The 24,483-nt window shown below is 36.7% G+C and overlaps 1 long non-coding RNA gene across 1 annotated transcript; it reads right to left on the bottom strand.

Annotated features, from left to right (window-relative positions):
* Positions 1-730: 730 nt before the first annotated feature.
* On the bottom strand, positions 731-24,215 carry LOC123386353. Its single transcript, XR_006600140.1, has 5 exons — positions 24,065-24,215; positions 19,288-19,368; positions 7,172-7,324; positions 3,351-3,437; positions 731-1,230 (listed from the first exon to the last, which is right to left on the bottom strand). It is a non-coding gene; the product is annotated as an uncharacterized LOC123386353 (long non-coding RNA).
* Between the last annotated feature and the right edge of the window lie 268 nt (positions 24,216-24,483).

Raw genomic sequence — 24,483 nt, 5'->3', positions numbered from 1 at the left:
GGCGAGGGGCAGAGAGAGGGAGACACAGAGTAGGAAACAGGCTCCAGGCTCTGAGCCATCAGCCCAGAGCCCGACGCGGGGCTCGAACTCACAGACCGCGAGATCGTGACCTGGCTGAAGTCGGACGCTCAACCGACTGCGCCACCCAGGCGCCCCACATGTAATCAACTATTAATGAATAATTAAATCTTCAAATCTTTATATATCAAATCTTTATAGATGTATTTATGGCACATGTTTAGAATACTATTTGATACTTTAGAAATGATTTTATAACCGATTCTTTTTTTACTTAAAATACACTTGAACACAGTCTTTTTAAGTGATCTCCAAAACATTTGGAAATTATGGGAAATTGTGTGTCTTTTCGTTTTGTAATAAGCTCAGTAATGTGGCAAAGACATAGATGGCTATCTTCAAGGTTATTATTTGCATGCAACTTGTCATACTGGAAAGAATATAGTTACCATGAGAGATGGGTAGTTGCTAAAATTCTGGATCTTCTTTGTCTTTCCTACGAACCATCTGTGAGACTCTGAGCCAATTTCTCTAGGCCTCAATTTTACCATCTGTATGGTATAATATCATGATCCATCTCATAGCTTTATGAGGGTTAAGTTAATTTATGCAGGTGATTTACGCAGCACACTGGGAAGCCCTAAGTGCATTTGCTACATTTTTAAAAGTTATTTCTTATAGAAAAGAGAGATGCACTGACATGGGGCTCAAAGTCATTATTAATTTGATTATTAGAAGAAGCAACTCTTTTGTTCTTGTTCCTCACTCTGGTGAAGTGAAATATATTAACTACACATGCGTCAAAAGGCTTAAATTCCTGTCCTATAGTGGTCCCTCCATTCATTAAGGAAGCATAGCTTAGAAGTCAAAATAGAAGCTAGGGATAGTCCATAAATACTGGATGTAAGAGTCAATTCCTTCTTCTGCTGTGTCTAAGATAGTATTTATTTTTCCTCTTGTGTGAAAGAGTACGTTTCCATACTGACAAGGAGAAGTCAATCAGTATTTTCTCATATGTCTTACATTGTATAAAAGATTCGAGTATATCTTTATAAGAGCATCTTTGAGCATGTTTTGAATTGTGTCAGTGTTTTCTGTTGAGTTCAACTTTAAGTAAAATCGTCATTCAACTTGGCATCGCAGGAAGAGACAGCTCATTTATTTCCCGTAGCTTTACAAAGACATTGTTTTAAAACAAGAGATTATTGCTTCCTAAAAAAAAAAAAAAAAAAAGAGATGAAAATTTAACACAATTCAAATGAAATGACTTTGTTTTCTGAAGAAGGAGTAAGTTTTCTTCAGTAGAGAAATTCTAAGAAAAGTTCATCACTCTTAATGGACAAAAGAAGCCTTGCAAGATACGTAGCTGGACCGTAATGTAACTTCATGCCTCATAAATCATAATCTAAAACATCCACTCTTTTTAATTGCCCCATTAAATAATTAAGGTTGACTTAAGGAGAAAGTCACACCTCATCCTGGAGGAACTCCAGCATAGACAGGCTAAATGTTTGTTTAGTGAATACCTATCTTTATAGAGTTAACTGCTTTCAACACTTAAGACTGTGCTAATGGCTATTTTTATTCACATAAAACAGTTCACCCAATGATTTAAATCAGATTAATGAGTGGCTATTATTTCCTGTCACTAATTAAAAACTTTTAAAAAAAAGCATTTTTTCATATAGTTATGAATTCAACAAATGATTGGTCAAAAGAGTCTGCTTTTGAGGCACGTGGGTGGCTCGGTTGGTTGAGCTTCCGACTGCGGCTTAGGTCATGATCTCATGGTTTATGGGTTTGAGCCCCGCGTGGGGCTCTGTGTTGACAGCTCGGAGCCTGGAACCTGCTTCAGGCTGTGTGTCTCCCTCTCTCTCCCTCTGTGTCTCCAGATTCTTTGTCTCCGTCTCTGCTCCTCCCTGCTCCCCTGCTTTCTCTCTCTCTCTCTCAAATAAATAAATAAATAAATAAATAAATAAACATTAAAAAAAAGAGTCTGCTTATTTTCATCATCAGAATGTAGACTTTTAGCATATGATGAAAACTAAAAATCATCAATGCAGGTAACATTTTTTAAGCTGTAGAAATATTTATCCTTGCAAATGAGATTTTATTCAGAATCCCAATGTACATAGAGGATATTTATGTTTGACATAGAACTGTGCCTCAGTGGCAGAACTTCAGAGAAGTCCATTGTGAAACCGATCCACATGGCATGGGCCTTCTCATTGTTAGTTACAAACATCAAGACTTGTGCTAGTCCCAGAGTTTTTTCACACTAACCTTCCTAAATCTTTCTTTTATTTCATTCATCCTGGCTTCTAATGTTACACTGCTTGCCCACCAAGCTCCCCAAGGACTGACAAGAGCCATGTGAAAAGGTCCTTCTTCCTACTGCTGTTCGATGGTGATGTTCATGGCAAACACAAGAATTACTCCCTGAATCCTGAGGTGTGGAAAACCTCTCACCCTTTTTTGGTCAACGTTTGGATCATCCTGAATGGGAGGCCCTGGATTTACCTTGGATGTATTTCTGTGGGAACCGCGGCATCAACATTGATGTCATGGATTAAGTAACCACTTCAAAGGATAAAGGGAGAGCTTACTGCCTTCCTCTTTATTCCAATATTAGGAAGACATTCCATGCAGTGGTTAAAATGACAGAAGTTTACACTCCTTCTATACATTAACTGGTGATTTTTTTTTCTTTTATGATTTCCTTCTCATTGATTCAACAGGCATTTATATCTTTTCTTCAATTTAAAAAAATATTTAAATTCTAGTTAGTTAACATATAGTGTAATATTCGTTTCAAGAGTAGGATGTAGCAATTCGTTACTTACGTAGAACACAGTCCTCATCAAAAAAAGTGCCCTCCTTACCAGCCATCATCCATCTAGCCCTTCACTCTGTCCACCTCCCCTCCATCAATCCTCAGTTTGTTCTGTACTGTTAGGAATACAATATATCTTTTTTTAAATGTGTCTTTTTGGTAGAAAATTTTGAGCCAGAATTCTTTGGATAAACTTGTGTGCAATCTCCCCAACGAAAGACACCAGATATGTTTCTAATATACTGTTTTCCCACTAAGTGGCACAGAGCCTGGCCTGTGACAAGATCTATAATCATTTATTAAACAAACAAACAAAATGCGTGTCTGAAGGAGGTTGAGTAGAGAGGAAGAATAGCAGACACACAAAAAACCTGTTCTCTTCCCTGAAGGAAATTCTGTGCATAAAACTTATCTTAATCCCTCAGCAACTCTGTGATTTTGGAATTATTACAAATTTAGTTATGAAGGAACTAAAGTTCATTAAGTTGGAGTGACTTACCCAAGTTCACACACCGGGACATGAACCCAAGTGGGTCTGAACAGAAAGACACAGTCCGTGTTGCTTTAGAATGGTTGTTTCTCAAACCTTTTGGGGAAATACACAGTTTGTATATGAAAGCCAATACATGTATAATAAGATGCAAATTAATTCAACATTTTAAAGATATAACAGGAGACTTTAAATACATTTGGCATGAGTTCGCTTCCTCTAAGCTATATTCATAGAGTTCTGCCATTAAGTTTCCTTCTGTGGAATAATTTGAGGAATATTGACTATACTACATGGTCTTATTAAAATAAAAAGTGGAAATGTATCCTCTGATGCTTAAATAAAAGACAGTTAGAACATGAGACTGAAGTGTTGCGTACATACACAAACAGTTCACTCCCCAAATATTGAATGGTCCTTCAAAGTTTGTTTTGGAGAAGATAAGTTGGAGATGCCAGGATGTGCTTCCTACTCCCCGGGATCTCATACTTTCAGTCAGGGCATGGAGAAATACTAAAATTAGACTATCCTGATTCCTTTCATCTGAAGCTACTTCAGAGCCTGTTTCTCCTGTTATGTTGGGTGGTATGTTGGGTGCTGTTGCTACATGTTGGTTAGCAACATTCCCAAGGACTAGAAATGGGTCACGTGAACACAAACAAAAGGCCGCTGATGTAAATTGTACGTAATGGCTGCAACTTACATCAATATGTTCCTGGAACTGCAATAGTGGACTGGAGTTTTAAACATTGTCCTAGAATGAATCATTTGTTCAGTGAGGAGTTCAATGCCGTGAGAAAATCCATGACCCACCTTCTTTCTTAGTGTGTGAACCTCCATCAGCTCAACTGACTCTCACAGTCTCATTTACTCGAATGCCAAGCAATTTATATCTCCAGTTGAACAGGATGCAAAGATCCTTCACAAGGAACCCTACAGTGTTAGGATTGTTTGTGCATCAGAGTCTTACAGGGAACCTCAAAATGGAAGGCCATTTAATTCTTGTAGCCACAGAAAGCTTCATGGAGCAGCCTTTCTATCTGCTGAAAGCCACTGATAAGAGAAGATGTATGTTTCTACCCATAGGCAAAGGTACTTTTGTGTGGTGACCCTGCTGATGTACAAGTCGAAGGCATGGCAGAGAAAGCAAAGACTGAGATCTATGCTGTCCAATATGGCAGCCACTGGCCGCATGTGTCTATTGAGTATCTGAAATGTGGTTAGTGCCATATATTTAAAAGATAATACTTTGGAAATATGAGTTACATAAAACATTTTATTACGATTTACTTTACGTAATTTTTTTTTTTACTGTTTTCAATGTGGCTACTAGAAAATTTAAAATTACATTTGTCATTCACATTCTCTCTAGTGGAAGGGCTACCCTAGATTACAAAGTATCTGTGTGCAATTGTGGCATTTTCTAGGTTAGATGCTTAACCCATCAATGAAAGGTAGAGTCACATAATTTACATTTAAAATTTGAGTGTAAAAGCAGAATTATTAGTAACTATGCCAGAACAAAAGATATACATTAAAACCTGGGGTTTCCTTCTGTTCACCATGATATAAAAATGTTTGACATTCTAGTTATTCAGGTTGCCAGTCAGGGACATAGGTTCATTTTACCCATAAGTTACCATAACCATAACCCATGGTTATGATAACTGTTAACTTTCCACACCAATAGACCTAACTGACACCAGGATGTGATCAATTCTATTTGTTCACCATTGTACAGAGCGCATTGATGAATGAATATTTGTTAAATAAATGAGGGAATAAATGGACACAATTACTCCATGTGTCAAGTGTTAAATTAATGTGAGATTTTATTGCTCTATTCTCAAGATATTTTTGTATTTAGAAAGGATTTTCTAAAGGCTTGTTTTACCTTTCAAATTACTATGTGTGATTTAGTAAAGCTATTTTTTTAATTAGTTATTTGAAAATTATTACGTTCTGTTTAAACATTTGTTTTGTATTTTATTTCTAACCCTACCAAATATTCACAATTATACCGAAGGACTCTAAACCAGATTAATTTGTAAACCCGAGGATAAATAGGTGTTTTTAAAGGTTTCACGATGGTGTATAAAATTCACATGATGACCCAAGCCTAAGTTATTTTTCGATTAAAAAAATATCAAATTCTAATCACAATAGGCTAAATTCTCTTGAACATCATACTTACTTAAATGATCAAATAGGCAAATTCTTTAAACTCTTTGGTCATCTTACTGTCTATATTTAATTCTAAACCTTCCCTTGTTTGACAGATACTCACTACTGAGGAAATGATTATATCATTAGGAAGTAAGTATTTGGAGAAATACCTGTGCAAAAAGACTCCATGATAACAGAGACACCAGCTGTGATGCCACCTGATTTCTTGCTGGTGACACTAATGGAATCCATTGGCCTTAATGAGAATCAATGAAGTGGACAGTACCACCTTATACGGTGTTGATGTCATTGTCCACGTAGCTGTGTGGTCTGCCAGGGGGACGAGTTACAAAATTTGTGGAGCTCAGCATGAAATCAAAGTGTAGGACTCTTTTTCAAGGGTGAGCCTGGGTGGCTCAGTAGGTTGAGCATCCGATTCCTGGTTTCAGCTCAAGTCATAATCTCTCGGTTCATGAGTTCAAGCGTCACAACGGGCTGTATATGCTGATGGTACAGAGCCTGCTTGGGATCCTTTTCTCTCCCTCTCTCTCTGCCACTCCCCCCCCCCCCTTGCTCTTTCTGTCTCCCTATCAAAATAAATAAATAAACCAAATAAATAAATAAATAAATAAGAACTTCAAGACCAAGATGGTGATAGCAGAGCCTTCACCCAAAGGCAGGACTGTACCCAGCAGGGGGCCTTGTGTGACCTCACAGGCTGCATGCCTCCTTCATGCCCTTGTACAGGTTTCGATTCTGCAACTCCCTATTCAGTTGTGTGGTTGAATTTCGCCTTTTGTGGCTCTTAAGTGACTCAAGTATGTTTTCACCGAGCCCTGAAAACCCTTGATCATGAGAACACACTGCTTTTATTTGGCTTTGTTTTGGTAACATTTTCCCTGCCTGGTAGACCAGACACCATCTCCAGATATGAAACTATCTCAGTTTCTGTGTATTTTCCATAATTTTTTTCTCACTGCGGTCACAGTTTTAATGCCATTCTTTTCAAAGGCCTGGCATCTATCGTTCTTTCTGGCTGTCATCACATCCAAGGCTCTGAAGAAAGGCAGAGAAATGGCTGTCCTAATCCTAGCTTTACCAGCCTCTTCTCTCCTCTGACCTCCCTCACTGACTCTATTCTTTCTTTGTCTTTATTCTTTCCCTCTTGTCTTTCTGCAATTGTGTATTATACAAAAGCTACTTTACCAACACCACAAAAGGCACTAAAGGAAATTTTTAATTTCGAGAGTCGATTCAAGTATTTAGCATATAAAATTTTGCCTATTTATTTAAATATCTGATATAATAGTTCTAATAAATGTTCTGAAAAAAATCCTTTCAAATCCCCAGTGTGGATTTAGAGCATATTCTATTCCCGCTACATGAATCAAATAACGCAAAAACTTCTGCATATTTACAACATAAGTAAATGCTTTAATGCTGTCTTTGAGCATTGGCAAGACTAATTCAGAGAAGAAATGGACTTCACTTTCCCGCTGAGGGGAGCTTACCATTGTAGTTTCTCACAACTCCAGGCAGGGGATAGCATACGATTATTGGAAAATAAGACAGGATTGGAGAAAACCACTCGTGTTCTTCAGACACTCTACAGCAACCTGTGGGACTCTGTATCAGTTTCATTAAGGAAGCGGATGGTAACTCACCTCATCAACATTAGGGCATAAACGAGTCCTTTCAAATTCAGGGCAGTGGCCTTTAGGACCTATTCCACAGAACTCCTTGTGGGGGTGTTCAATTTAATTGGAGATTGTCTCCTCACACACTTCAAGCTGTGCACAGGAAAAGGGCTGGTCTTCCTGGGCAAAAATAATGCATTGCTGTGAGTCAATCACATATTTCCACTTCAAACATAACATGGGGGCTTACATTCAAATTGTAGTATCACCAGTGGTTAATTTCACTCGCCTTTCTCTGCTAGGCTTTATTTCTAGTGACTAAAGAAAATTTTTATGTCACCATGATATTTGTTGGGAGAGCTCTAAGCCCTATCCAAAGTGGATTTCTCTGGGGCCCCTACAAAAAAATATATATATTTTCCAAACACATTTTATGTTAGTAGATTACATAACATGGATACTTGGTTTAACCCAAGTGTTGGAATTAGAGATTTGTCTGCCTGTAATTTTTATGTTTATCATTATGTATATGGGGAAGAACTATAGGTATGGATTGTCTTGACTTTCAAATCTTAGTACAATATGATAACATCAGGGTAGTTTATGTAACCTATCTAGGTTCATTCTAACTTTTCTTAGTAATTGATGAATATGACTATCATCACATGTATAATTACAGTGAGATACAGGTCTTTCCACACTATACAAAGTTGTGCATTAAGCTGACAGTCTCTGTTCTTTATTTTTCACAGCAATCCTTATATGACTCTTTTTTGCTGTTGAACTGAGAATATACATTGTTATAGAAATAACTAAATAAATCCAAGAAGATAGAATCATTCTTTTTTTTAAAATTTTTTAAAATGCTTATTCATTTTTGAGAGACAGAGACAGAGTGCAAGCAGGGGTTGGGCAGAGAGAGAGAGGGAGACACAGAATCTGAAGGAGGCTCCAGGCTCCCAGCTGTCAGCACAGACACCAACGTGGGGCTCAAACTTCGAACCCTGGGATCATGACCCGAACCAAGGTCGGACGCTTAGCCAACTGAGCCACCCAGGCGCTCCACAAATAGAATCATCTTAAAAAACAATTTAAATAAATGAACCCATGTCTCTCTAATGCTTTGCATTGCCCATATCTAACTTTTAACGGAGTAGTACATCTATATAGTAGTAACATCTATGGTGTTAGGTGTTTCCTCTTTAGAATCTCATCCAAGAAGTGGTGTTGAAAGGTTGGCCTCAGGTGATTCAAGGGATGAAATGAGACTTGATCTGCACATTCATTTCAGTAACCTCAATCATTTGAAAAGGTGTGTAAATTCACATGCGTGGGATTGGTGGGAAGTGGTGATCAGAAGTCTGCACTTATATGTGTTGGTCAATACTTTGTCTTATACAGTCTCACCAAGCTGCTTTCATATCATTTTTTTTTAATGTTCATTTTTGAGAGAGAGAAAGAATGAGAAAGAGACAGAGTGCAAGCGGGGGAGGGGCAGAGAGAGAATGGGAGACACAGAATCTGAAACAGGCTCCAGGCTCTGAGCTGTCAGCACAGAGCGCAAGGCGGGGCTTGAATTCATGAACCACGAGATCATGACCTGAGCTGAAGTCAGATGCTTAATTGACTGAGCCACCCAGGTGCCTCTCACATCATTATTAAAACATGGAGGAAATGAGATTATTAATTAGTATTTTGTCTCCTCCTGCAAAGTTGGAAGTGTACCTTACATAAATATTTTTCATTACTTTTGGAAGAATAATAGTTTTTCCTAATTTATGTTTATGTTAAAATAAATTTGGGAAAGACATTATGCTTGCAAATATTCATCAGTCTGTAGCATAGTAAGTGGAATCCACTTGTCACAGCTTGTCTGAAATATAATTGGATGAGATCGTATAGCAAGAATGAAATTCATCAAGTCACCACTGGAGAAGTCTATCAAATTTTCTATTTGTTTCATGATATCATTGCCTGATCAAACCCATTTGGATCTAAAATTTTCTAATTCTGAGGACTGACATGATGACAGGAAATGAATGGTAAAAGGCCCCAAGACGCTTTATACTCTTTCGTGCAATTACAGGCAGTTTTCTAAGAATATTCAAAGGGATTACTTACAATTATAGTTCATTATGATATCACAGATTTTTTCCCCCCAGAGTGGATAGGCAAAATTTATGGCATTCTTATTGTGGAGATATTAATACCAAGTGTCTTTGCAAGAACAAATTACAAAAACATCTAAGGCAGCACAGAGCCAAATATATTAGATTTATTATTTCCTTGTATTCAGGGAGGGATTATTATGAAGCCAAAATTACATGTATGTAAATTGAACAACTCAGAGCCTGCCACGATAACACACACCCAATCAATCAAAAGCATTTTCTTCTGTGCAAATGAATGCACACGTTATATATTACTTCATATGATTTTTAAATCAACCATATGAGGTGGCAAGAGCTGGTATTTTATTTGATAAAGCTGATTCTCAGTCTTTGTAAGTTATTTGCTTATGGTACCAGATATGGTCAGTAGAAGTAAAGTCAGATTTTCTAACTATAAATTCAATTTTTGTTTTACTTTAATAAGCCCTAGGGAAGTAACATTTTTTTTGAAAGTCATTCTTAGCTTTTAAAATTGTTTACAGTGTTTAATTTTTTCTAAGAGAGAGAGACACACAGACAGACAGACTGAGTGTAAGTGGAGGAGGGGCAGAGAGAGAATCAGGCACAGAATCCGAAGCAGGCTCCAGGCTCTGAGCTCTCAGCATAGAGCCAGATGTGGAACTCTAACTCACAAACCATGAGATCGACGCCTGAGCCAAAGTCAGAGGCTTAACCAACTGAGCCACCCACGCGTCCCTTGAAAGTCATTCTTATAGCAGAATGTCCTTTAATGTTCTGCACATAGGGATTACTGCGTGTTCATAGTGATTGGATTTCATATATAGTTTTATAAAAATTGAATGTCTCATCATTACTTACAGTAAATCATGGGAAACTCATATACAACTTGTCAAGAAAGAAAAGACACATCATCTTATTTTAATGCAATTTTATCTAAAATTAGATATGGATAGGCTAAATATTGAGCATTTTGTGTTCAATCAAAAACATTTGGTTGCAAGTAACGAACTGATTCAGGTGGCTTATGCTAAAAAGGAAAACAAAAAACATACTAGAACATACGGTCTGGGTCTTTTGTTATTTTTACACAACCTTAGGACAGGAAATATAAACTTAAATTTGAGGCAGAACTCACAGCTCTGATCATCTTTTTATGTCAGCTCTGCTTCCCCTTTTGATGACCACTTTTTCTCCCGTTTCTGTGGATGTGACTACAGGAAAGCCCTTGATATTAAGCAACCAGGAAGGCCTGACTAACATTCCTGAACCCCACTGCAAGCATACGTGAATGGGAAAATACGATTGGCCAAACTCAGTAGTGTTTCCCTTTCCCTGAAAAGGAAAGTTCAAGGTAAGACATTGGCAACGTGATGGCCGGCTCTTGTTCCTATGGTGTGGAGCAGGGAGAAGCTTACCGCAAGTGTTTTTGGAATAGGGAGCCTCCCCAAAATACCTATTACTACATAATATTCTATGAATTGCAAAATTGCTCTGGGTCAATTTTCCCTTCTTCTTTCAAGGAATGAATATATATGTATATTTATATAATAATTACATATTACATATATAATAATTATATAATTATATAATTATATATTAAAGAATTAATTATTATTAATTTAATTAATTAAATTAGTAATTATATAATTATATATATGTGTGTATATATATATATATATATATATATATATATATGTCACCCAAGTTTACATTTGAATACCATCAAAAAGGGGAACTTTTCTTTCTGTTTTCTTTATTTTGTTTATTTCTTGTTTTACATTTCACTTGAGAATACTAACTCATACCACATTTTATTTATTTATTTATTTGTTTGTTTGTTTATTTATTTTTACATTTTACTTATTTTTGAGAAAGAAGGAGACAGAGCACAAGTAGGAGAGCGGCAGTGAGAGAAGGAGACACAGAATCCGAAGCAGGCTTCAGGCTCTGAGCTGTCAGCACAGAGCCTGACATGGGGCTGGAACTCACAAACCGTGAGATCATGACCTGAGCTGAAGTCGGACGCTTAACCGCGCCCCTAATTCATTCCACATTTTAAAAATTTTATAGAAGTCAGGGCATCAGGGGCATCTGGGTGGCTTGGTCGATTAAATGCCTGACTGCTGATCTCAGCACAAGTCATGATCTCATGGTTGTGAGGTGAAGCCTCCCATCAGGTTCCCAGTGTAAATCCTGCTCCGGATTCTCTCTCTTCTTCTCTCCCTGTGTCCTTCTCCTGCTTGTGTGTGCGCTCTGTCTCTCTCCATCAAAAGAAATAAATAAACGTTTAAAATAATTGGCTAGAAGTAAGTCACTGTTTGGATCAAGTTACTAAAAAATTCTTTTTAAGGCATGTGCGAGGTGCTATGTAAGGACTTTTAGGTAATAAAAACTGAATCAGGTGAGGCTTCTTTACTCTCTAAAGATTTGTTCATTCTAAGTGTAGTGATCTTACAAACATACTGGGCATGATCAGTTTAATACTCATTGTTGTCATTTATAATAATAAAATACCCTGAGGGCAGTAAATCATTTATACCCAGAGACCGCCAGTTAGCTATCTAACATCTAGTCTCCCCATCTTTAGGAACAGACTTTTATACTAGTGAAGGTGGCAAAAAGCCTAACTAAAATGCTATATCCTGCGCCTTCCTTGCCGGTAGGAGTGGTCCGTGACACGTGAGCACAAGTATGGGTGGGACTTCTGGTCTCACTGAGGTTTCCATTTTGGCCATGGCTAGCTGGTAATGGACTTGCCCTCCGGCTACTCCAAACTGTAAAACTCACTCTACCTCAAACCAATGCGTAAAAAATGTGTCAGACAGTTTTTCTGATGCATTGAACAGCAAATAGAGTAGGACTGTTACCCTTGAAAGAAAGGGACGTGGGAGATGCCTACCACATTCTCTAGAACAAGAGACATACCCTGGGACTAAGGACAAAACTTAGAGATAGAGGAGGCCAGCCTCTCTAAAGAGTAAAGGATCAAAGGGTCTCTCAGTAATTTATCTGCCTACCAAGACAAAATGTAACACCTTTTTAAGATTAGCATCACAATCCAAATGCCTACAATATCCAGTATGAAATGAAAAGTTCCTAGTCAGATGAGGAAGCAGGAAAATCTGTTCCATACTGGGAATGGAAAATTGGTGAAAGAGAAAAAATACGTGATTGGGGAAAGTAACTTTGCTATGACAGGTTAATGGAATTATTAAGCCCCAGCAAGATAGATAGGAGACTGACCAAGAGGGAGCACAAGAGCAAGTGAGAGGGAAGGGAGGAGATTACTACAGATTCTTCATATATTAAAATGGCAATAAAATACTATAAACAACATTATGGCAGTCAACCCGCCAGCATGGATGAAATGAGCAAACACTTACAAATTAAAACGTACTCAATTGATAAAGACAAAAAAAAAGAAAAAGAAAATCTAAATACCTTTGTAGCTATTAAATAAGTTGAGTTTGTAATAAAAACCTTCCACAAAAATCTCCAGGCCCAGATGTCTTCAATAGTGAATTCTATAAAACATTTAAAGGAAAGCAATACCAATCTTACAGAAACTCTTCCAATTATGGAGGGAGAAAATATATCTCTAACATTTAAGAAAAAGGAGAAAGAAAACTAAAAGACCAACATCCCTCATGGATAGCAATACATTTGACAAAATGTATGCAAGATTTCTGTACCCTGAAAAGCTACATATATTACCAAGAGGACTTCAAAACAATTTAAAAAATGGAGAGATATGCCATGTTTGTGGGTTGGAAAATCCATTATTGTAACAGGTCAGAACTCTTCAGATTGATATCTAGATCCAAATAAATTTCAATCAAAATCTCAATAGGCCAGTTTATTTTTTTATAAAACTTGACAAATTAATCTTAAAACAGGGAAATGAAAAGACCTAGAGCTTGTAACAGAAAACATAGGAGAATGATTTTGCAAATGTGTGGCAAGCGAAGATGGTTTAACAGCAAACATACTAGCCTCACAAAAAATAGCATGAACTTCACTAAAATTATAAGACATCATTAAGGAAATTAACAAAGAAGCCAAGGACTTGAGAAAACATTTGAAATGCTCATATCTAACAAAGGAACAATACATAAATAGCTAAAACAAAACCATAAGTAAATATACAAGTAGTTCATTTTTAAAGATAGTCAAAAGACTAAACCACACTTCATAGAAAGTGTACAGATAGCCAATAATCATGAAATATATTAACTATCACTCATCATGAGAGAAATGAGAATTAAAATCACATTGCGATACACTAGAAAGAGTAAAATTTTAAAACCTACCAAACTAAACATTAGCAAAGATGTGAACCAACTGGAAAATTATTGGTTGAAGTAAAAAATTGTGCTACCATTTTGGAAAACTCTGGAAGTTTTTATAAAGTTAAGCGTACTATGATTAGCAATTTCACTCCCAAAAGAAGGTTACCCAAATATTTAAATATTTGCCCAAATGTCCACAAAAGTATTTGTTCAAGAATGTTTGTAGCAACTCTCTTCATAATAGCCCCAAACTGGAAATAATCCAAGTGTCCACTAGCAGAAGAAAAGATTAACATTTGCTATGTTTATATAGTGTGAAACTACTTAGCAATTTAGAAAGCAAAGAACTAATAATAAATGCAACATGAGCAAGTACCAAAAATATACTTGCTGTGTGATTCAATTTATACAAAGCTCAAAAAAAAAAAAAAAGGGAAAATGAACCTACATACTAAGAAATAAGATGTGTTGTCTAGGGCGCCTGGGTGGCTCAGTAGGTTAACCGTCCAACTTTGTCTCAGGTCATGATCTCGCGGTTGATGGGTTTGAGTCAGGCTCAGAGCCTGGAGCCTGCTTCAGATTCTGTCTCCCTATCTCTCTTCCCCTCCCCTGCTTGTGCTTGTGCTCTCTTTCTCTCTGAAACATAAAATAAATAAATATTAAAAAAAAAAAAAAGAGGAGTGTTATCTATCTCAGGTAGGGATTGGTAGGAAGCAAGCATGAGGGAACTCTCTAGAGTGATACAAATAATCTATTTCCTGATTAAAGCCATGGTTTCATGTATGCAGATTTCAAAACTCATCAAATTGCACATTTCATATTCATGCATTTCACTTTCTGTAAATTTTGTCTTTCGTTAAAAATGAATTAAGGGAGGGTGGCGCCTGATGGCTCAGTTGGTCAAGCATCCGACTCTTGGTTTGGCTCAGGTCATGATCTCACCATTTGTGGGTTTCAGCCCTGCATCGGTGCAGAGCCTGTTTGGGATTCTCTCTCTCCCTCTCTCTCTGCCCTTCCTCTGCTCTGTCTCTCTCAGATGAATAAAAAACTTTAGAAAAAAAATTTAAAAAACAGAGTAGCTGACACAATCCCCACTCCAGCACATTTCTCCTTTTCTTTCCTAGATTGTAGAGCTGGCAGCAGGACCTTCAGCAAGTTATCTTGAACCTTGAGGTGATGTTGAATATGTGAGTCACTGGCTAAAGATGATTTAGCAGAAAACGCAACAGAGTCTATGTCTCTAACAACCACACTCTGATATTTTGGATGGATTGCTTATTCCAAAGTATTATTTGTTATTTGAATTTTTTGTTACGTGCGGCTGGACGTAATCTTAAGTAATATTAGATAAACAAGTGGTGTTGTGTGTGTATGTGTGTGTGTACTATTTAAAAGAGATGTAATCTCAAACATCATAATATATCTGCTCCTAGACCAGACAGAACTGTGTGTGAGTTCATCTAATTTATCCCCTTTTGAGGAAAAATGCATATCGAATGTGACAAAATGCCAACCTTTTCTTAAAACCTCTATAAAAAATGATAACTCAATCAATCAGTTATGCATCTTAATGTCTTCTTTTTAAATAAAATATTTATTTGTTTATTTTTGTATTCATTTATTTCAGAAAGAGCCCTTGTGCAAGCAGAGAGGGGGGGGCAGAGCGGGCAAGAGAGACTCTTAAGCAGGCTCTGCACTAAGTGTGGAGACTGCTGGGAGTCTTCATCCCCCAACCTTGGGATCATGACCTGAGTCAAAATCGAGTCAGCCACTCAACCGACTGAGCCACCCAGCACCCCTCAATATCTTCTCTTAGAATATTCCAAATGCCACTTGCTGTAACTCAAGGTCATTTTTTCAGGGGATGGGACATACAATTCTTGGTGAAAATACAGAACTTATCTAGTTCATGTTTAGTATGGAAGTTTTGAATGACATCTCAATTCTGGAGGAAAACCATTGAGAAAAATTGAGTGTGTTTATGAACTATTTCCTTCCCTCCCTTCCCATTGTCCTCTGTCCTCCCCTTCCTGCTCTGCCCCATTCTCTTTTTACCTTACTTTTCTTTCTTTTTGTCTATTTCTCTTTGTTTTACTTTATTTTCATTTATTTCTCTTTAATTTCTCTTCATTTATTTCTTTCTGTCATGGCTGTTTTGTAGTAATATTCATTTTGCTGTAATACTAAGTGGCCCATTGTAAGTAGGTGATTTACCATCCATGTTGCAGGAACAGTGAGTTCCATTCCTCTGTACGTCTGTTATGTCAGGGTCCCCAGGCAGCACCAGTTAGCACACCCCCATCTCCGAGACTGCACTGATGCACAGCCACTGTCCATATGTGGGGTCACATGTGTTAGTAGTGCAAGTTTAGGAAATATTATTTCAACTGTAGTCTAATACGATCTGCTTAATATTATTTATGTTGAACTCCGTTTGAATCCTGGAAATAAACACTATGGAGACATTACAGTTTGCTTTTGGGATTTATGGGGAATTGTGTGAGGAATTGGTGTTTGTGATTATGGTTTAGGATTTAATACCATTGCTTACAGAGGAAAAACTGCTCAAAAAACTTCACTCTTCATATTTGATATTATTCGTGTGAATATATTCATGGATCATTCTGTTTATATCGCTTGAACACCAATTGTGTGCCAAGACCTGGGTTTATGGCAGAGAAAGTTCTTCAACTATTGAAATCTCTCATTGTTCCTGGACCTGACAGTTTTAAGGAAATGAAAGCAGTAAATGTGTGGTGTTGCCTTGAGGGTGATGGGAATCTCGTTATAATAATGGGAGACTTTTTTTGAGAGAGAGAGAGAGAGCATGTGCGCAAGAGCATGGGAGGCATAGAGGGAGAGAAAGACTCTCTCCCCATGGATGTCCACGCAGGACTCAACATGGGGCTCTATCTCACGACAGGTGAGATCACCACCTGAGCCGAAATCAAGAGTCAGACACTTGACCGACTGAGTCACTCAGGTGACTCTAGACTATCTCTTAAAAATGTTTACCTATAGTATCAGTATATTGTATCAAACACAGAACAAAAGTTTTGCAGTGTGGTTATGGTTATGGCAAATATTAAAAACATTTGAAGAATTACGGCTTTTTAAAAAATTAATAATACATTTGTTCCAGTAACTTCTATGTACTGAGTCCTTAATTTAATTTGAATTTTTGTTTATGAAATTGAACCACGAGTCAAGTAGAAACTTGTTCAAAAAGATTGAACAGTGATTTCTTGTGCTAAAGTTATCTTCATTTCTTAATCCAAGTAGCTCTAAGAGATTGCAAAAATAGTGAAATCTCCTTGAAACTGTGAATAAAAGATAAGGATGTTTCAAATGATAGCATAAAGTTTCCATTAATACTTTGTATTTTGCTCATTAATGTAACAACACATTTCACATCCATTTTTGTGAGACTTTAAAAAGAAAATTTAAATTAGTTAATGTAATGATTTTATCCACTCATTCATTAAGTATATTCAGAGTGTTACTATTAATGCAAAATAACTATTAGGAGGAATATATTAAAGGAAAATATGTGTGAAGAAATTACAAAAAGCCACCCAAATGTTCTGAATAAATTCAAATTGCGGAGTAAATTTAAATGACAATCCCGAGTGTGGGGAGACCTGCCGGATTTAATCTTGGATCTCTGTTGACTTTTCAGTGCCAGTGGAAACTAGAGAGCCATTAGAAAAGTAAAGGATACAAGTGTATTAGTTATATCAGAGAAACTAGTTAGACATTACAATATGTACTGGAGACCTTGATATTAATTTCCTGAGAGATATTACGAAGATATATTTTATAAGACCGTTTCTAAATACTTAACAAAAGAAGCTATAGACATTGGGAACCAGCAAGGGTTTACTAGGAATAACATATCCCAGACTAAATTCATTGCTTTTTTTAAGTGTGTTAAAACTTTACAGGGAATCCTACAGTCATCAAGTAACTTGTTTGAAAAATAAAATCATTTACTATTTTTCACAGGCTAATCTTATGGATGTGCGAGAGGTGACTGTGTAACAGAACAGCTAGAGGAATGTTTATTTTGAGCAGAAAGTTCAAATAGTGCTGATTAAGTGGTCAATATCAATTTTAAGGGAAAGTTCATTATATCATAAGTCTCTTTCATCAGACCAGTCCTGACCCTACTTATACTCTTGCCATTTACTTTAATGAGAATTCATAAAACTGTGTCAATGTCATGAACCTCAAGATGAAAGGTTGGTACATTTGTGATATACTCACTATATACATAGTAAGTATATTTTCAATATACACATATTATACATAAAAATAAATAAAAATAAATTTTACAAAGCCCAGTGAATAGCTCACCAGATGCAGGATAGAATCATGCCTAAAGAAGGAGTGTAGCTTTTCTCTGATGGCATATTCCACTTGAGTTTGAATCTTTGGGATCATGAGTCCTAAAGGCTACCATGAAACTGGAGTGGACTCATATAATGTAGCGTATATGACAAGATGGCTGATCATCTGCGTATCTTCTCTGTTGGTCAGCTCATCCTATAAATATTCAGGATCTGATATACAAACTTAATATTATATTTTAAAAATTCAAGAAATATTATCTGACAAAGAATGGCAGAAATAGATGTAAGAAAAACAAACAAAAAACCCAGCTGTATCGCACCAAGAAAATGAAAACAAAAAGAGGCATGTTTGCCATAAAAAATAGTCGTGAGATTTGAGGAGTTATAGATACCAGTCTTTTCTAGTTTAAGTGCTGTAATATAAAATGAATTAGTATGTACCCCATATAGAATCAGTGGACAGGGAAAAATGGATATAAGAAAATTATTGAAGGGGCGCCTGGGAGGCTCAGTTGGTTAAGCATCCAACTTAGGCTCAGGTTATGATCTCACAGTTCATGGGTTCGAGCCCCGTGTCGGGCTCTGTGCTGACAGCTCAGAGCCTGAAGCCTGTTTCAGATTCTGTGCCTCTTTCTCTCACTGCCCCACCCCCACTTGTGTTCTTTCTCTCTCTGTCTCAAAAAATCAATAAACATTAAAGAAAAGAAAGTTATTGGATATAAAAATGATGACCATAAAATCAGGAGCTTAAAACAAATAGAGCCAATCAAAATTATATACATTATTTCATGTGGGAAAGTTCCTTGATCTTGAATAGGTTCGTGTAATTCAGCTTAGAGATTTTATTCCATTCATTTATTTGTTTAATTATTCATTTACTTCTTCCATGACTGTATTTTTAGCATTTTCTCGATGAGGCACAGTGCTAGGTTGTGGAGATACACAGATTCACCTAATATAAACATAAATGTCTTCCCTTAAGTACAGATAAGTTAGTCTTTTATTGTTGTGTAACGAATTATTCTAACATTAACGATTTAAAATAACAATCATTTATTATCTGACACGGTTTCAGGGGGTCAGGGATTCAGACAGGGCACAGTGGAGATGGTTTTCTGTGTTCCAAAATGTCTGGGGTTTCAGCTGGTGGACCAGAAACAAATGGCTCTGTATTATAACATGTACTCTCTTAGCTAGGGCAGTCGCAAACACCTGCTAAAATTCTGGGTGAGCAGTCAGTTACACTGTAAGAAGAGTGCATATGCAGTTGTATGTATACATCACAGTAGACTTTAAAAGTTAGTTTTTTTTGTGATATCTATTTTCCTTAATTAAAGAAAAAAAATCACGTTCACCGAAAAAATATTTACCCAGGTAACAGTCACCTAGCACTCTCCAAGGTGTGAACATAAAAGAAGTCAACTTTGGTCCAAATCATTGAGGACTTCATTCTGTAGAAGAACAAATATACAGGAAAAAAATACCTATAGTTATGCTAATTACACGATATAACTATAACTATAGAAATGTACTAGTTATAGTATGATATCACCGCTGACATTTTATGTGTATTAATAATGTGTATTAATAAAATGAAAATAGGAGACAAAATAAAGAGACATACAATGTTTTACTAATCAGAACTTCTGGAACATGTTTGACCAAGTCATAACTCTTTTTTCTGCAGAGTATCTTATCCCCAATATGAATCTAGAGTGCATTGGTATAATGTAATTTATATATATTCATGGGTAGAGTGCTTGACAGCCTGTTTATGTCATGAGACTATGTTTCTTTAACAATAGCTGACTGGACTAGAGACAGAACCTTGGGAGATAATAGAAAGTGTATGTATTGTTTTCTGCCTCCAGTTCCCGGCAGAGTTCCTAAAACCTTTATAATTTTCTAGGTGATAAGAGCATGGGGTCATCTCTTGCTTTAATATTTGTTCTTTGACTTTGTCTTTGACACAGGCGTCCTGAAACCTTTACAATTTCTTAAGAGATAAGAGCACTAGGAACATCTTTTGTTCTCATGAGGCAACTCTAGGTACACTTCTAGGTAAGGACTGGTCCCTGGAAAGACCAAGCCATGAGTAGAAAGTTGGAATTTTCAGCCCCACCACCCACCTCTTGAGAGAGGTATAATTGATCCTCACGTATAAAATCCCAATTGTAGGGCATTCAGAGAGCTTTCAGGTAGGCAAATACATCCACTTTGGGAGGGTGATGCAGCCCAACTCCATGGGGACAGAAGCTCCTATGCTCAGGACACTCCCAGATCTTGCCTTAAGTATCCCTTCATCTGGCTGTTTTATCTGTCTCCTTTATCATACCCTTTAATAAACTGGTAAACCTCAATAAGTTTTTCCCAAGTTCCATGAGCCTCTCTAGCAAATTAATCCAAATTTAGGAGGGGTTCATGTAACCTCTGCTTTATAGTCAAATCAGACAGAAGTTGTGGGTAACCTGGGACCTACCACTGTGATGGGCATCTGAAGTAAGGGTAGTCTCCTAAACCTGAGCCCTTCACCTGTGAGACCTGACACCTCCAAGTAGATGGTGTCAGAATTGAGTTAAATTGTAGAACATCCGGCTGGCGTTAAGGAAAATTACTTGGTGTGGAGAAAAAATCCTTCACACAGGATGACCAGAAGTGTCAGAAATTAAGTGTTCTGTGTGAGTAGTAAAGGAGAAACATGGGCAGGAACAACTGGGTCTTTCCCTACTCAGGAAGAGACGAGGTTGTTTTCCTGTTAAATCTTTGACCAAGGAAGAAAAATAATTGGTTGCTCCAGTAGTCAGTCAGATTGTTTCCATTTATGAGAATTTGTACATAAAGACAGAAGGAATTGCAAGATGGGGCAAGGTCCTAGGGAAAGACGTCAACAGATTTTTGCTGTGGATGCACGGAGAGCTTCCATGTTTTCCATCTTTCCTGAAACCTGAGTGTCCTCATTTTCCTTTTCCTTGTTGAAACCTTGTTTTTGTATGTGTGTAGTATGGTTTAGTGTGTGTGTGTGTGTGTGTGTGTGTGTGTGTGTGTACGTATGTGTTTGCCTTAATCAGGTCTGTGTTTTATAAGAAAAAAAAATTCTTGTCTTTGACCATCATTAACAAAAGTCCCTCTAGACCTTTTTTTATCTGTCATAAGCTCTTTGGTGCTAAATTTAAGCCAAATACTAATGTTTTTAAAATGTTAATGTATTAATCCATATTTATTTATTATTAATATTTCAATAATAAAAGTTTCTGATTTAATATGTTTTTAAAATAGTTGCTCACATAATTAATTTTTTAAATAAAAAATGGTTTGTTTTACCCCTTTGCAGATGTATAGAACCATGGTTATTCCACAAAGTTAAGTAGACTTGCCTTTGACATTTCTAAAAATAAATCATTATTGGTAGACTAAAATGTAGGCTAAATTTCTCGGGATATAATTTTATGCAATCTATTGAGTTTGTTCAAAAATTTTTATCCATCATTTTTAAAACTTTTTTTTAATGTTTATTTATTTTTGAGACATAGAAAGTGTGCTCAGGGGAGAGGCAGAGAGGGAAGGAGGTAGAGAATTCCAAACAAGCTCTGCACTATCAACACAGAGCCTGATGAGGGGCTTGAACCCATGGACTGTGAAATCATGAACTGAGCCAAAGTCAAAAGTAAGATACTTAAAAGACTGAGCCACCCAGGTGGCTTATCCGTCTTTTCTTATCCATCATTTTCTTAAGTTGTGGTTGAGAAAAGATAAGGCAGAAAGTAAAGTGACTTATTATTCAGCCTGTTACTTATGGTTTAAACATTTAAGGCTTGATCCTTTTAAAACTTATAATTTTGAGTGTCCAATGCTGATTCTTGCCAATTACAGAGATTTCTTTCAAGGATAATATCTTGGCTTTGAGTATTTTAGAACATAGACCTAAAAGTATCATGGGTTTTCGTTGTGTTTCTTTCATCCTCTTAAAAGAATTTCCAAAGAGGAAGTTCACTTGAGTATGAATAGAGAGTAGGCAACAAGGAAATACTGGAGGAAAACCTGGTCACTTTGAAATTTTGATTTACTACAAAAATATGTATCTACACATGGCCTATGTTCTTTAAAAATTCATTCCTTTTTCCCCTCTGTCTGTGAAACTTATTAACAATTATCCATACTGTGTCATGAATTCATTCAGATTTTGTCTACAGGATGGAGGAAAAGACCCATTAACACTCACCCATGATATTATGTTTCTTTTGCCTGGTAACTGCAGCAGATACTCAATTAGACAAATTAAATTTCTTGACCTAACATTCAAAGTTCCTACTAATACAGTGTGACCCCAAATGTCTACTACCTGCAGTAATTAATGATTGAGCTATGGCATAAACTTGAATCAAGCGTTTTGAAAGACTGGTGAGTAATACAGCTAATGAATGAGCCCAATTGACTATATTACAACCACACCTCAAGGAAGTATTGCTATTTCTTGGTTATTGTAGCTTATGTGGTAGCTTGTATACCGTAAGAAAACAAAGCATTGTTTTTGTTGAGAATATCTCCCAAGAGAAAGCCATTGGTAGTGCTCATTAAAGAAATAAAGAACAAGTAAAGATGTGAAAGAAAATGATAATTCTTAGTAAAAACATGAAAGATTTTGTATCAAGAGTATTCCCTTGTTCTTGGGCGCCTGGCTCAGTCAGTTAAGCGTCTGAATTCGCCTCAGGTCATGATCTCACTGTTAACAGGTTCGAGCCCAGTGTCAGGCTCTGTGCTGACAGAGTATAGAAATGTAATAAGCAAAATCCAAATCATGGAAAAATCACTTAGATAAACAATCTGGTGAATCAACGTTTTTCTAATGTGGACTGACCTCCAGACATAGGTAACAAACATAGCAAACTAGTATTTACTATACATCTCAGTTTAAATCTTCTCGATTTGATTAAGCATTAGAACACAGCCTAGAATTGTATTTTGTAGTATGGAATGCTTTAGAAGTCATATAAAAAAAAGGATACCCTTGGGTAAAACTTAGATGTTATTATCCCTTGACCAATACTCTTAAAAGATAGTTTTGTTTTGTGTGTGTGTGGTAAACTGTTTAACAGTGCCAGGGGATAAGTCCAGATAGCACTGAATTCCACATTCTTTTGTGATTGCTACAAAATAATTTCTCACTAACCCTGAGTCAGTACACTTTATTTTTTTAATTGTGCAATCTAAGAAGGAATGCAAAATTTGTATCCTAATTAAATATAAAAACTAAATTGTTTCACTTTTTAGAATTGTTCTTAAATGTTCTAGCAAATGCTATGAGAGCCCTCTCCTCTCCCATGCTCTTCAGTCTAACCTGGGCTTGACCTACAGAGTTCCCAAATATGTCCATAGCTTCCTGTGCCTCTCTGAAAGAAATGCTAAGAATGTTCTCTGACCTGTCTAGCCTGAAAGTCCCACTGCAAGGAGCAGTCAGAACAAGGTGCTAATACCTCAGAAGCAATCCTTAACCAGTGACAAATGGGAGGATAAATTCCCAAGCTTTCTTGCCTCTCAGTGGGTAACCTATGCATTAATTCTCCTTTCATTGGTTTCCTTCCATTCCTTGTGGAAAGCAGAACTACCACTCCCAATGATTATGCAAGAGTGAAAACTTAAAAATCTCCCTTATCAGTTATGCAATTAAACCACAGAATGTCTTCTAACTTGCACACACATACTTGTTTGCTTAGATCTTTCTGCCTGGCTTGCACCAGACAGCTGTCTTAAGAAATGAATCAATATAAAGACTTGTCACCTTCTGCTGTCCCACCCTCAGGACTTTTGAGTCCAATCCATAAGTCCAATCCAAGCCATAAATATTGTACCCTCATCTTCCTAATTACACACCATTCAAAATGGTCTGTGCAGTGTTCTTCCTTGGGTGCTAGTAAATAATTAAAACTCTGTTTGTTTATACTATAACGGGGTCATTTTCCTAAAGAGAAGGTGTCCTCTACGTTTATCTCAATTCTTCACCCAAAATCTTGCCTCAGTGTCTCCTTTTGTGAGAATTGAAATGAAGATAAATATGATGAAAATATATTAATAATTCTGTTTCAATTACTATTGTACACCATATCAACATAAACTAGAAGAGCAAGAATAACGAAACTTATATGTGATCACCTTGAATTAGCTCAAGTCACTTTCTTTGTTCAGGTGAACTAACTGAAGCTCATAGGCTTTAAATCTCATGCATGAGATCACAAAGCCAAATGCTGACAGAGAAGGTCTAACTCTCTTCCTTGACACGGTGTCACTGGTCTCTTTTAGTGGTCATAGGATACACTCATTATTGACCTAGCTTATGATAAAATAAATCTCTGCAGTCACTTACCAGGGTTTGCTTAAAAATCCATGACTTCATAATAGAATTTTTCTAGAATGTAAAGAATCTTGATGTGTATCACTGTCATTGACTGAACTGTGTTTGTGTCCTCTCAAAATTCATATGTTGAAGCCCTAACGCCCAATGTGATTGTATCTAGAAGGAGTATTCAGATGGTAGTTAAGGTTAAATGAGATCATAAGAGTAGGGGTCTAAT

The sequence above is a fragment of the Felis catus genome, chromosome B3 (assembly GCF_018350175.1).
Source record: "Felis catus isolate Fca126 chromosome B3, F.catus_Fca126_mat1.0, whole genome shotgun sequence".
Taxonomy (NCBI): Eukaryota; Metazoa; Chordata; class Mammalia; order Carnivora; family Felidae; genus Felis; species Felis catus.
Note: the sequence above shows the minus strand (reverse complement) of the source record. Positions and strands in the feature narration are given on the sequence as shown.